Below are 14,186 nucleotides of genomic sequence, written 5' to 3'. Positions count from 1 at the left end.
TAAGTTATAGTACTATGCATGGGATCTACATGAAAGCAGGAAGGCAGACCCCACCTACAGTAGTAAGTAGGTCCCCATGTAGTCTATCAGCCAGCACTGTGTCATATTGGCACATGCTTTCCTATGGGTTTGGAGAAAAAATGAGGGACATGGACATGGATCCCAGGGTATAATGTTAGGCCTGTTGGGGCAAGGCAGCCTTAGCTCTAGTTATATGAATTTAATGCACAATCAAGACCAGAGTCAGAGCCATGGTTAAAGCAGTTGCTGTCGTGTAGACAGCAGGCCGCTTTCTATTTCTAGAAGGTCGGACTATTTTCGGCTAAAAGTGGTAAACAACTTTGAGGAAAAACAAGATGAGAAAATGTGAGGGAGCTTGCTTATCGCAGAAACCACAGGTAGGATGAACAAGAAAATATAATCTATTAGCTGCCGTTGCTGAGCTAGCTTTGAAGCTGCTGTGTATATAAGTTAGAGCCTGCTCTCAATAAATAAGAAGATTCCTGCTATCATTCACATTGAGTAGGACTGATTTCTTCCCACCCAGCTGAGAATCGGACCTTAGGTTGATCGCCACATGATGTAGGCTTAGAGTTGGTTTTTCAGGCTTCGAGCCTGGGATTTTCAGACTTCGAGCCTGGTTTCCGGCTTCGAGTCTGGTTTTCAGACTTCTAGTCTGGTTTTTAGGCCAAGAGCCGAAAACTTCGCTGCATATGGCGCCCGAACAGGGACCATCACTGTGTGTTACCGGGTAAAGAGCCTGTCTGCTGGGAGCTGAGACTTGAAAATCCGGAGGCAGGGGCAGTCGTAGGAGGAGGAAGCCTGCCGGATCCCAAGCAGAGGTTGCTGTACCCGGGGGAGTGACTACAGGTTGCAGTGAGACGAGGATCCGACAACATGCATAAGGAGGTAGCACTCTCACTTTTACATCGCTTTTTAGAAAAGCGGGGGCTGCACTTTAAATTGACCGATTTATCTGGTCTACTTGTATATGGTAATTGCAAAGGCTTTTTTAAGGACTCTGAGAAATATTTTGATGAGGAGGAGTGGAGACCATATGGGACTTAGGACTTGGTTATAGACGAAGATAAGACTGCTCGGAAACTGCTTCGAGCCTGGGTTTTTCAGACTTCGAGTCTGGATCATTTTTCAGGCTTCGAGCCTGGTTTCACGCTTCGAGCCTGGTTTTCAGACTTCGAGTCTGGTTCATTTTTCAGGCTTCGAGCCTGGTTTCAGGCTTCGAGCCTCGTTTGCAGACTTCGACACTGGTTCATTTTTCAGGCTTCGAGCCTGGTTTCAGGCTTAAAAACTGGTTTTCAGAATTTGAGTCTGGTTTTTAGGCCAAGAGTCGAAAACTTCGAAGCATATGGAAGCTATCTGATATCCCACTCCCTTGGACTGCTCAGTTACCATTGAAAAAATACACACTGTTGGTTAAGTTATACTAGTTCATATGGGAGGTACAGAAAAGCTGGAAGGCAGACCCCACCTACAGTAGTAAGTAGGCCCCCATGTAGTCTATCATCCAGCACTGTGCCACATTTGCAGCTGCTTTCCTGTGGGAGCTATCTCCAATCCAACGCTCTTGGCCTCGTCAGCTCCCTTTAAAAATACATTCTGTCGTTAGAAGTTATACTGGGTATGGGAGCTACAAGAAAGAAGGAAGGCAGACCCCAATTACAGTACTAAGATGATCCCCATCTAGTCTATCATCCAGCACTGTGTCACATTTGCACCTGCTTTCCTGTGGGCGCTGTCTCCAATCCCAGTCACTTGGACTGCTCAACTCCCATTGAAAAAATACATTCTGTCGCTTTAGTTATAACACTGCATATGAGAGCTACAACAAAGCAGGAAAGTAGACCCCAACTACAGTGTTAAGTAGGTCCCCATGTAGTCTATCAGTCAGCACTGTGTCACATTTGTAGCTTCTTTCCTCTGGGAGCTATATCCAATCCCACTCACTTGGACTGCTCCACTCGCATTGAAAAAATACAGGCTGTCTGTAGAAGTTATATCACTGCGTATGGGAGCTACAAGAAAGCAGGAAGGCAGACCCCACCTACAGTAGTAAGGAAATGGAGGCGGGACAAAGGGGAAAAGTCAGCCGTCTCGTTGGCCACCGAAGATGAGTGATCTACGTGGAGGAGTGGCAGAAAAGAGAGCTAGAAGACAGAGTCTGGTGAGGAGACGGGGGGTGGTGCGGTAACGCGGTGTGAAGAAAAAAGTTCTTCTCTACACAAGAGTTTTTACAAAGTCAGAGAGGCGAAGGGGCTTCGGAGCAGAGCCCCCGCGGGAGAGCTGCTTCCCATTCGAGCCCAGCCCGCCGAGTTACCCCTGGGACGACTTGCAGGGGAATGCCGAGCGGGCGGAGTCGGGTGGGGGTGCAGCGCAGGATGATCAGAGGAGAGTGGAGGAGCGCGACCCCATGTTAGACTGGGCACCATCGGGCACGAGAGGGAAGAAAAAGAAAATACGGGAGAGAGTAATACTGGCTGCGCCGCCGGCGCCGGGGACGGCATGGAGTGAGCCAGACCCCCCCCGCCCCTTCCATCTGCAGCCGCCACCGCGCAGCCGCTTCCCACGCCCGGTCAGGGTCTCCGGAGTGCCTCCACACACACACCGCACGCCGACACCGCCGGCCCCAGCCCTCACGGACCGCTGGGCTCGTCCTTTCCATCCTCAATCCCTTGCCTCAAAGAGTGTAAAAACTGTTGGTCATGATGTTATGCATTTTGCTGTAAATGTGATGATGAATAGTGGTTACTTTCTAAGGTGTTTTAGGTGTCAGGAATGGAACTTTGAAGAACAGAACATTTTGGCATTGAGAAGTTAGTGACATATTAAAAAAGAAAGAAAACAGGGTTAAAAACGTTTTTTAAAAGTGATTTATATTTTAGACTCATTGATGAAAGATAGGGGTTTTTTTGATCAGGAGTAAAAAAAAAATAATGGATTTTGTCATAGTGTTGATGCTTCAAATGATTGTGGTAAATGGTTTTAGGCAATTTCAAAAACCCAAGCAAAACATGTGGATTACACTGGCCAAAGCAATCAATCAGTCTACAATATGTTTATCAATGGCCACTCCAGATAATCCTTTTTCTACCTGTTTGGTGGGAGTTCCATCAGATGTGGCACAATGGCCTGTACCAAATGCATTAAAACCAAATCCCTTAGTTAAGGGTAATGGCAAAGTTGACAGCTGGGATTTGATCATTTCATGGTTGCCAATAATGACAACAGAGCCACAGGAGTTAGAATTATTGGGATCTATAAAGATGGATTTTTGTGTTATGTTTAATTTTACCAGCAATACCAAAACATTTGGGACAGAATGTGGATCCCATCCTGGGCATGTATAAGAACACAACATCTTGTTGCAATTATACTTCACCAAAAAGATCCAGGTCTAGTCTTGTGCCTGTACAGTTACCAAAGGGAATTTTTCTGATCTGTGGGGACCAGGCATGGCCTGGAATATCCTCGAGATTACAAAGGGGACCATGAAGTCTGAGACAACTGACGATCTTGATGCCTAATCACACAATGATTTAGAAACATCATTGTCCAAAACAGTTTGTGCATGCATTTACTGGCGAATGTGATGACTATGTTACCTTTGGTCTCCCTCAGCAATAATAGCAACTAGTATATTTGCTCCAGGTGTAGGAGTATCTGCTTTATTAACTCAGCTATGCAAATTAGGATACTGGCCTAACAAACAAAGTAACCAAACCTCAATGACATTAGAAGACTTGATTAGTAATGTAAGTAGTATTAGCCATACAACTTTGCAACATAGACCTGCTAGAGATTTTACCTTTAGCACGAGTATAATAACTTTGTTTGTCAGCTGTGCTTTTTTTTTTTCAGTGGATAAGAAGAAGCTTACCAGGCATGAGTTGCTAAACTAATGTGCAGATTGTCCTTGAGCTGCTCTCGACTGTGAGAAACGAAGAAGCAAAAATGCATACGAGATAGCAGCTTCGGGCAGGGACGAGGCTGGGGCAGCGTGTGAAACTGCAAGACTTGTCACAGAAAACTACAGCTGGCTTTTAGAGAAAGGACCAATTAGAAGTAATATAAACACGCTACCTTTGCTGCTGATTATGGAGATCTGATGCTTGTTAGTAAAATTTGAGTTATTAAAATCAATGGAGCAGGCTGCCCGGAGGGGTCATGGACATACCAGCTATCTCCATGCATTGAGCCACAGTATCCCTCACACTAGCCAGGGAAATGTACTCATAGCCCAACCGTCTAAGGGAGGGGGAGAACATGGGGCATAAAAGATATAACGGTCTACTGAGTCTCTCTTGCAGATTGACGTGTTTCTCGGAGTGGTCGCCGTGATGCATATCAAGATGGAGTCACTCAACTATTGGCAGGATTGAAAAGTGAAGTGGAACATGACCAGCACCTGATCATATCTTCCTGCAATTGGCTCAGCTAGCATATGTGCTGGGCAGACACGTAATGTATCAGCCCGTGCCACGGGACACTGGAGTCATCGAGCATAGGGAGCGGGAGATGTGGTAGGCGTCCGGAAGATCTCAGGTTGTAACGTGAGAGGTGGAAGGTACAGAAGAGATGGGCATGGGGTGGAGTGAGAGGAGGTGCTGGTGGTGGCAGATGTGAGCACATGGTGTAAACAAGGGGTTGAAGTTTGGCAGATGGATGTCACTCATGTGGCAGAGTTTGGAAGACTAAAATATGTGCATGTAAGCATAGACACATGGAGCAAATATATTTGTGCAACAGAACAGACAGGGGAGAGGGCCATACATGTGGGGCGTCATTTATATAGTTGTTTTGCAACAATGGGAATTCCTCAGAAAATAAAGACAGACAATGGGCCGGCCTGTATAAGTAGAAGCATAGAACAGTTTATGAGGCAATGGGGAGTTAAACATGTAGCAGGAATTCCCCATTCCCCCACAGGACAGGCAATAATAGAAAGAGCTAATGGGAATCTAAAAAGATATCTTGGTAAATATGGGGATGTTAAAGACCCACATATGAAATTGTTAAAGGCCTTATTTGTTATGAACCACCTGTGTGTGTTTGGGGAACAGAAGCTACCACCTGTAATAATGCATCATAATCCAAAGGCAAAAAAGAAGAGAGAGAAAGAAATATGGGTTAAATATCGTGACCCTAAAACAGGGATATGGCAGCCTCCAGGCAAAGTATTATACTGGGGACGTGGATATTTGTGTGTTGATTCTCCCACAGGATCCATTTGGGTGCTAGCCAGGTGGACAAGAGCTGTCCTTGAAGCTGCGGAGATCAAACCATCTGACGAAAAAGGACAGGAAGAGATTGAAGAATAAATACACCCTCGTCTTGAGGTCATTGGAGGACTGGCTAACAATCAAAAGACTGAAGGTTATATAGCAAAAAGACAATGAATTTAATGAATAATAATGAGGTGTTTTGTTATAACCATAGCTTTTAATGTAACTATAATAGCTAACAGCTTGATGCATTTTAATCAGCCTAGAGATAATATTTGGATAACCTTTGCTAATGAAACTGGTCAATCATCTCTTTGTCTTAGTTTGGGAGGGGTTACTAATCCCTTTAAAACGTGTTTGATAGGATTGCCCATGTGGAATCCGGAGGAATTTTGTGGACTAGTAGACAATAACATCGTGTATAATAGGACGGGGCTGAACACAATTAGCGGTGATCACGATCACTCGGATGGGAAACGTCAATGTGAGATAATTAAGTCCCTTAATACCACATTAGCCTCACTCCCTGAGGAAATAGGCATGTTTGGAAGTGCCGATGCAAGCTTCGGTACTAATAGAACTGGGGGAAAATTGGATAAGTTTTATGTCACGGGATATCCATGACTTTAATAGAAATCAAAAATATTGGGCCACCTTAGACTCTTCTTTGAAGTCAGAAACGGTATTTAAGCAATTGTATTCTAGCTGTAATGTCTCCGAAGAAATTGCCCACGGGTATATTTTTAATCTGTGGAGAAAGGGCCTGGAACGGAATACCAGTAAATCCCCCGGGTGGACCCTGTTATTTGGGGAAACTCTTTATTCCACCCTAACTTAACCACGCTAATGCAGCTTGCTGACCATAATAACAGCTCCCGCAAAAAACGTAGTTATTATGAGCTTGATTATACTGATATTGGTCCCCCACGATTTTGGAGTGAACTGAAGCAAGTCATAGTTGCCACCCTTTTGCCAGGAGGAGCAGCCAATAAGGCCATGAACTTGGCTAAACAGTTAGGATGTTGGACTAAAGATGAGTTAAATAAAACTTCAGAAATGATTGATATGTTAACAGTTGACGTTCAAAGTGTAAATCATGTGCTGTTACAAAATAGAGTTGCCATAGACTTTTTATTATTAGTCCAGGGACATGGATGTGAAGAATTTGAGGGCATGTGTTGTATGAACCTGTCGGACCATTCCACCTCGATACATGTCAAACTGAAAGAACTTCAACAGGGATTCCATTAGTTGAAACAAGAAGAGAGATTAGGACATGAAGGATGGCTTAAGGGGTGGGGAATAGGTCCTTGGTTGCAAAATGTTATAATGAATGGAATTGGCTTTATGGGTATTGTTTTATTGGTATTGTGAGTGTTTCCCTGTTTTATAAATTGTATTCAATGGACAATAGAAAGAACATTTGAGAGGATGTGGCAGGCTAATATCATTTTCCAAAGAGAAAACGTTTTGTGAAGACTTGGCTAGAGGAAGGAGGACATGATAGAATACAGCTGGTTAGGCAGTGAGCATTAAGCGATAAGATATTGGACTCCTGCTCAAGGACATGAGAGAAAGAGAGTTGTATGATAACAAGATGAGAAAACAAGAGCTTAGTTTGGGTTAAGGAGCCACAAGTATCTCGTGTATGTTGAAACAAGGGCGAGGTTTGCATCTAACTGGGAACCAATGATGAGCTTAGCTTTTGCAATATGTATGAGCCTGATTATTGTATCTATAAAAGAGCTGTATCATTCCAAATAAAGTTGAGACTTGTTGCACTACAGGGTGGGCTTGTCTCCCGTTGTCTTCAGCAGCGTCTCCCTTCCTGCTTTCTTGTAGCTCCCATACGCAGTGGTATAACTTCTACTGCCAGCATGTAGTTTTTCAATTGCAGCTGAGCAGTCCAAGTCAGTGGGATTGGAGATAGCTGCGACAGGAAAGCAGCTGCAATGTGACACTGCTGGCTGATAGACTACATGGAGGCCTACTTACTACTGTAGGTGGGGTCTGCCTTCCAGCTTTTTTGTAGCTCCCATAAACAGTGGTATAACTTAAGTGACAGCATATATTTTTTCAATGGGAGTTGAGCAGTCCAAGTGAGTGGGATTGGAAATAGCTCCCACAGAAAAACAGGTGCAAACGTGACACAGTGCTGGTTGATAGGCTACATGGGGACCAACTAAATATTGTAGATGGGATCTGCCTTCCTGCTCTCTTGTAGCTCACATGCGCATGGGTATAACTTCTACAGACAGTCTGTATTTTTTCAATGGAAGTTCAACAGTCCAAGTGAGTGGGATTGGAGATAGCTCCCACAGGAAAGTAGCTGCAAATGTGACACAGCACTGGCTGATCGTAGATCTCTCAGCCCGAGTCCACTAAAAATTCTAATTCCTGACGCTGAGGACCTAACTTCAATTTTATCAAGGACTCGATTACTCTTGTGGTCCTCAGCAAATAGAGCCCCTGACTCCCCCTATTCTTCCTTAAAAACATTCCATTGTCCTTTGATTCCTTTTTTTTTGTTTTTTCCTGTTGAATGCACCTGTCTCCCAGGCTTTTGTTTCCCTTTCTAGCCCTTTTTCTTGCCAGTCTTCTAATTTTTCTAGTTTCTTTCAGATATCTACCCATGATTTTGCCACGAACTGGGTCTTTAATAATGCCTGTCCCACTGGAGCTGCTGGATCTACTCCAGAGTACAGTTGAAGGCTTTTACATAATCTCTCAAGCCAATCAATTGGGGTTTTGTCTTTTCTCTGACTCTCATTGAATGCTTTTTTAATATTCTGTCCTCGGGGAACAGACTCTCTGATTCCCTGGACAATGATGGCTCGTAGGTCTGCCATATGGGCTCTGTGCTCCGCCATCTGATTATTCCAATTGGGCCTTTGCAAGGGCCATTTCACATCTGCGTCTGGTCCTGCCTGGTGCTGTTGATCCCAGATTCTCATTCCTGCTCTTCGAATCATTTCCCTTTCCTCCATTGTGAATAATATAGTTCAATCCAGGTATAGAGATTCAGCCCTAAGAACTGATCAAATCTCTCAGACACACCCAGAGGATCCTCTACCAAATCTCCTCTTCAGGTGGGCTCTTAGCTTTCTTTTCCTTAAGAGCGAACAAGGATACCTTATCAGAAGGTTGGGGTATCCAGAGACTCACATATTCAATTTCCTCTTGGGTAACGGTCTTCTTATCATTTACCCACAAATTGAGGTCTGCTCATAACCAGTCCTCAAAAGACCCAAATATGGGCCAAATAATATGGGGATTTCCTAATGACTCTTCCCCCCACCCCAAACTTCCATACAGTAATGTACCATCTTTTCCTTACTCTTTTGTCTTCTACAGGGGGGAATCATTACAAAATTTTTTCATCATCCCCAGAGGACTTTCTGGGGGAATATCTGGCAGCCTATCCTTATGCCACCCATGGGATCAGAGGGCTTGCTCTTCCTCTGTCCCAACTTCTAGAGTGCCCTTTACTCGTTCTCACAATCGTTCCCCTCGGTCGTGACCCACGCCCTCGCGGGCAATGAGAACTGCAATACTGGAGGGTCCCCACTCACTTGGTCTCCTTGAGACCTCTCAGTAACTCGCACTCTAGGATAACCACCCCGACCGAACGGAACCACGCAAATACTTACTCAATCCAGAGTCTTCGTTTGGATCTTCGTGCACAAAAATTATGGGGTACTGCAGGTTTATTTGCTTATTTGCCAAATTTAGAAGGGGTTCGGAATACAGAGTTTGGCAAAGGAATTTCCCACACCACGGCCGTCTGCAGATGGGGCGCCCCCCTAGTCTGGGAATCCAATACCAAATTTACCTGTATCCGAGTCACGGCACCAAATTGTTATAAGTTGCTGTGAAAAAGTTCACAGGTCAATTTAAATGACTCACAGATCAAATTTATTAAGCAAGCGACAAATAAGCAAAGCAGTGCTGGGTGGCCAGGAGACCCTGTTCCACCAACGGCACGCAACCCTCCCCCCTCCCCCGTATCAGAGTCCTTACAGTCCTTATAGGTCGAGTGCATCACTCCCTGATGTACTCTGCGCATGTGCCGGTCTTGTTACTAGGGGGTCTTCTTCTGCCTCCTGGTGGTCGTACGGTGGTGACTGGGATGAAGTCAGTAGTCTTCCTCTAGTGGCCCACTCATGAACTAATCCCTTGGCTCTTATCAGCTCATGCGCAAACTATGGTACCGCCTACAAGCACCTTGGCCAACTGCACCTGTGCACATTGTAGAGACTTTACGGTTAAAGTTTTAAAACACTTTTAAAAAGACTTTAAATGGTTCCTTGCACAACTATTTGTTCATTATTTGATTAACTAACATGACCTATTCCATTACAGACGGGAGACAGCGCTCATAGGAAAGCCGCTGCAAATGTGACAGTGCTGGCTGATAGACTACATGGGGACCTACTTAACACTGTAGTTGGGGTCTGCCTTCCAGCTTTCTTGGAGATCCCATACAAAGTGGTATAACTTAACCGACAGCATATATTTTTTCAATTGGATCTGAGCAGTACAAGTGAGTGTTATTGGAGATAGCTCCCACAGGAAAGCAGCTTCAAGGATGGCACAGTGCTGACTGATAGACTAAATGTGGACCTACTTACTACTGTAGTTGTGGTCTGCCTTCCTGCTTTCTTGTACCTCCCATAAGCAGTGGTATAACTTAATAGTCTATATATTTTCAACGGGCGTTGAGCAGTCCAAGTGAGTGGGATTGGAGATAGCTCCCACAGGAAAGCAGCTGCAAATGTGACACAGTGTTGGCTGATAGACTACATGGGGACCTTCTTACTACTGTAGGTGGGGTCTACATTCCTGGTTTTTTGTAGCTCCCATGCGCAGTGGAATAACTTAACGGAAAGCATGTAGTTTTTAAAGGGAGCTGAGCAGTCCATGTGAGTGGGATTTGATATAGCTCCCACAGGAAAAAAGCTGTAAATGTGACACAGTTCTGGCTGGTAGACTACATTGGGACCTACTTACTACTGTAGGTGGGGTCTGCGTTTATGGTTTTTTGTAGCTCCCATACACAGTGGTATAACTTAACGGAAAGCATGTAGTTTTTAAAGGGATCTGAGCAGTTCAAGTGAGTGGGATTGGAGATAGCTCCCAAAGGAAAGAAGGTGCAGATGTGACACAGTGCTGGCTGATAGACTACATGGGGACCTACTTACTACTGTAGGTTGTGTCTGCTTTCCTGCTTTCTTGTAGCTCCCATCCGCAGTGGTATTATTTCCACCGACAGTCTGTATTTTTTCAATGGGATCTGAGCAGTTCGATTGGGATTGGAGATAGCTCCCACAAGAAAGCAGCTTCAAAGGTGTCAATGCTTGCTGAGAGACTGCATGGGGACCTACTTACTACTAACACTGCAGGTGGGGTCTCTCTTCCTGCTTTCTTTTAGTTCCTATATGCAGTCATATAACTTATACCGACAGAATCTATTTTTAAATGGAGCTGACGAGGCCAAGAGCGTGGGATTGGAGATAGCTCCCACAGGAAAGTAACTTCAAAGGTGACACTGTGCTGGCTGATGGAGTACATGGGGACATACTACTCAAGGTGGGTCTCTTTTCCTGCTTTCTTGTAGCTCCCATACGCAGTGGTAAAACTTCTATTACCAGCCTGTATTTTTTCAATGGGAGCTGAGCACTCCAAGTGAGTGGGACTGGAGATAGCTCCCACAGGAAAGAAGCTGAAAATGTGACACTGTGCTGGCTAATAGACTACATGGGGACCTACTTACTACTGTAGATGAGGTCTTCCTTCCTGCTTTATTGTAGCTCCCATACGTAATGGTATAACTTAACCGACAGCATATATTTTTTCAATGGGACCTGAGCAGTACAAGTGAGTGTTATTGGACATAGCTCCCACAGGAAAGCAGCTGCATATGTGACACAGTGCTGGCTGAGAGATTACATGGGGACCTACTTACTACTGTAGGTCGGTCTGCGTACCTGCTTTTTTGTAGCTCTCATGCTCAGTGATATAACTTATATTGACAGAATGTATTTTTAAGGGAGATGACGAGGCCAAGAGGATGGGATTGGAGGTAGCTCCCACAGGAAAGCAGCTGCAAATGTGACACAGTGCTGGCTGATAGACTACTTGGGGACCTACTTACTATTGTTGGTGGGGTCTGCCTTCTAGCTTTTTTGTACCTCCCGTATAACTTAACCGGCAGTCTGTATTTTTTCAATAGTAACTGAGCAGTCCAAGTGAGTGGGATTGGGGATAGCTCCCATATGATGCGAAATTTTCGGATCTTGGCGTAAAAACCAATCTCGAAGCCTGAAACCAGGCTCGAAGCCTGAAAAATGAACCAGACTCGAAGTCTTTAAAATCCAGACTCAAAGCCTAAAAATCCAGCTGTAAGCTGACTTCATGCGGCGATCAACCCAGGGTCCGATTCTCAGCTGGGTGGGAAGAAATCAGTCCTACTCAATGTGAGTGATAGCAGAAATCTTCTTCTTTATTGAGAGCAAGCTCTAACTTATATACCCAGGAGCTTCAAAGCAAGCTCAGCAACAGCAGCTAATAAATTTCACTTTCTTGTTCATCCTACTTGCAGTTTCTGCGATAAGTAAGCTCCCTCACATTTTCCCATCTTGTTTTTCCCCAAAGTTGTTTACCACTTTTAGCCGAAAACAGTCCGACCTTGAGGGAACAGAAAGCGGCCTGCTGTCTACATGACAGCAACTGCTTTAACCATGGCTCTGACTCTTGACTCATGGTCTTGATTGTGCCTTAAATTCATATCAATAGAGCTCAGGCTGCCTTACCCCAACAGGCCTATTGTTATATCCCGGGATCCATGTCCATGCTCCCTCATTTTTTCTCCACAATTCCCTCGTTTTGTTTTTGCACAATCAAGACTGAGTCAGTCAGTCTATGCACTGCCTGCGTAATACAACTATATACTATCTTAAACATTATAAGCAAAAGCAAAATAATCAATATCCATCTTAACCCTTCTTTGATTAACATAATCAACCAAGGTGACAACCCCCTAAAAGCTGATTGAAGCCAATTATCAAAAGGGTTATAACCCACCGTAATATTCTTAGCGTGAGCCTTTAAATATGCCAAATCTTTGTGAATAGATTCACTATGATCAGAAAGATTAAAACAACACATGCCTTCAAAGTCTTGACATCCGTGTCCTTCCGCCAATAGCAAAAAATCAATAGCTGCACGATCTTGCAATAAGGCATGTCTAAGGCTTTTCTGGTCTGCCAACAATTTTTTCAATAACATCAGTAGTAACATTAGCTTGCTGCTCCGATCAACACACTAATCTTTCTAACTGCCGTAAGGCCTGGGCTGCAGCCGACCCAGGTACAAATGCTGAAGCAAATACATTCGCCGTAATGGACCACAATTGTACTTTACCATCACAATCTCCTTTTAAGTTGTGGGTATCTCTTGTTTTCCGTAACTTGGTACTTTTTAACCAGTCCTGCTGTCGAGGAGCAAACAAAGTTAGTTTCCCTAAATAACATGGCCCCCTAATTGGGTTAGCTGGGATTCCCTGCCACGCTCGATCCCCACATATTAAGAAGATGTTATTGGGTAGAGCTTTAGCAGACCCATTGCTCCACAGAGTAGGCCCCTGAGGGTTTCCGCGTTCCCAACCAGTGTTACTCCCCCCATATATCAACCCAGATAAATTGACCATCCAAGTTCCACCAAATTGTCCTATGGCCAATCCACAATATCTTCCTTTTGGATCTACAAATCGACTATATGCACCTTCAGGGGAAACATCAGTCCACTGCTTAACCATATTTTTATATTGTTCCATTCCTCTTAGTCCTTGATATTTAGTCCCAAAGCTAAAACAAGTACGAGTCCAACTCCCATTCGTTATGTTTCCGATTGCTTGACTTCCCAGCAACTCCAACTCTTGTGGGTCCCAGGGAAGAGGGACTTTGAGACGACTTAACGAGTCTGCAGCACAGTCCAATGTCACTTTGCTGGAACAGGAGGCGCTCCCGCTGACATATTTCTGGAAATCACTAGGATCAAAATCTGATATTCCAACCAGACAGGTGCGGAATGTATCACTCACCGACTGAAGATGCAGACAAAAGTCAGCTTGGCCTGTCTGATTCACCCAGGTGACTCACATGTTCTGACGTGGATTCACTTGATTCAATGGCGATGTGTGAACTGTCACCATCAGGATTATTAGGAGTAACAGCCACTCTAGTCCATTTCGCAGGAACCCATATTGGACCTGTAGATGTAAGCACAGACATATAACCCCTGTCTAAATACTGCACTTTAGCTGGGCCCTGCCATATACCTGTTTGTGGATCTCTGTAAGTTGCCCACATTGCCGGCAGTCTTTTGGATGTTTCCACCATTCCTTGATGTAGTCGAGCTGGAGGTTCTTTCTCCTCCCCAAAGATACATAAATGATTTATAGTAAACAATACCTTAGACAACTGTTCCTGTGGGTCCTGTATGTCAGACATCTTACTTAAATATGATTTTAACACTTGATGAGTTCGTTCCACTATAGCCCATCCTATCAGTGAGTGTGATATCCCTGTAATGTGTTTCACTCCCCAGGTTTGGAAAAACTGTCTCACCCGATGACTAACATACGCAGGGCCGTTATCAGTCTTAATGGTGCCTGGCACCCCCATAACAGCAAAACATGCAGTGGCATGTCGTATTACATGCGTTACTCTTTCTCCTGCTTGAGCTATTGCCCATATATACTTACTGAATGTATCCACAGTTACATGAACATATTTAAGCCTTCCAAATTCAGAAATGTGAGTGACGTCCATCTGCCACAATTCTAATGGTCCCAGACCCCCGGGGTTGACTCCCAGACCTAACCCTGGGCCGTAGTGGCTACACTGCAGGCAAGCCCTCAGTATTGCTCCAGCATCCTCTATTGAA

Source organism: Colius striatus, chromosome W (assembly GCF_028858725.1).
Source record: "Colius striatus isolate bColStr4 chromosome W, bColStr4.1.hap1, whole genome shotgun sequence".
NCBI lineage: Eukaryota > Metazoa > Chordata > Aves > Coliiformes > Coliidae > Colius > Colius striatus.
Note: the sequence above shows the minus strand (reverse complement) of the source record.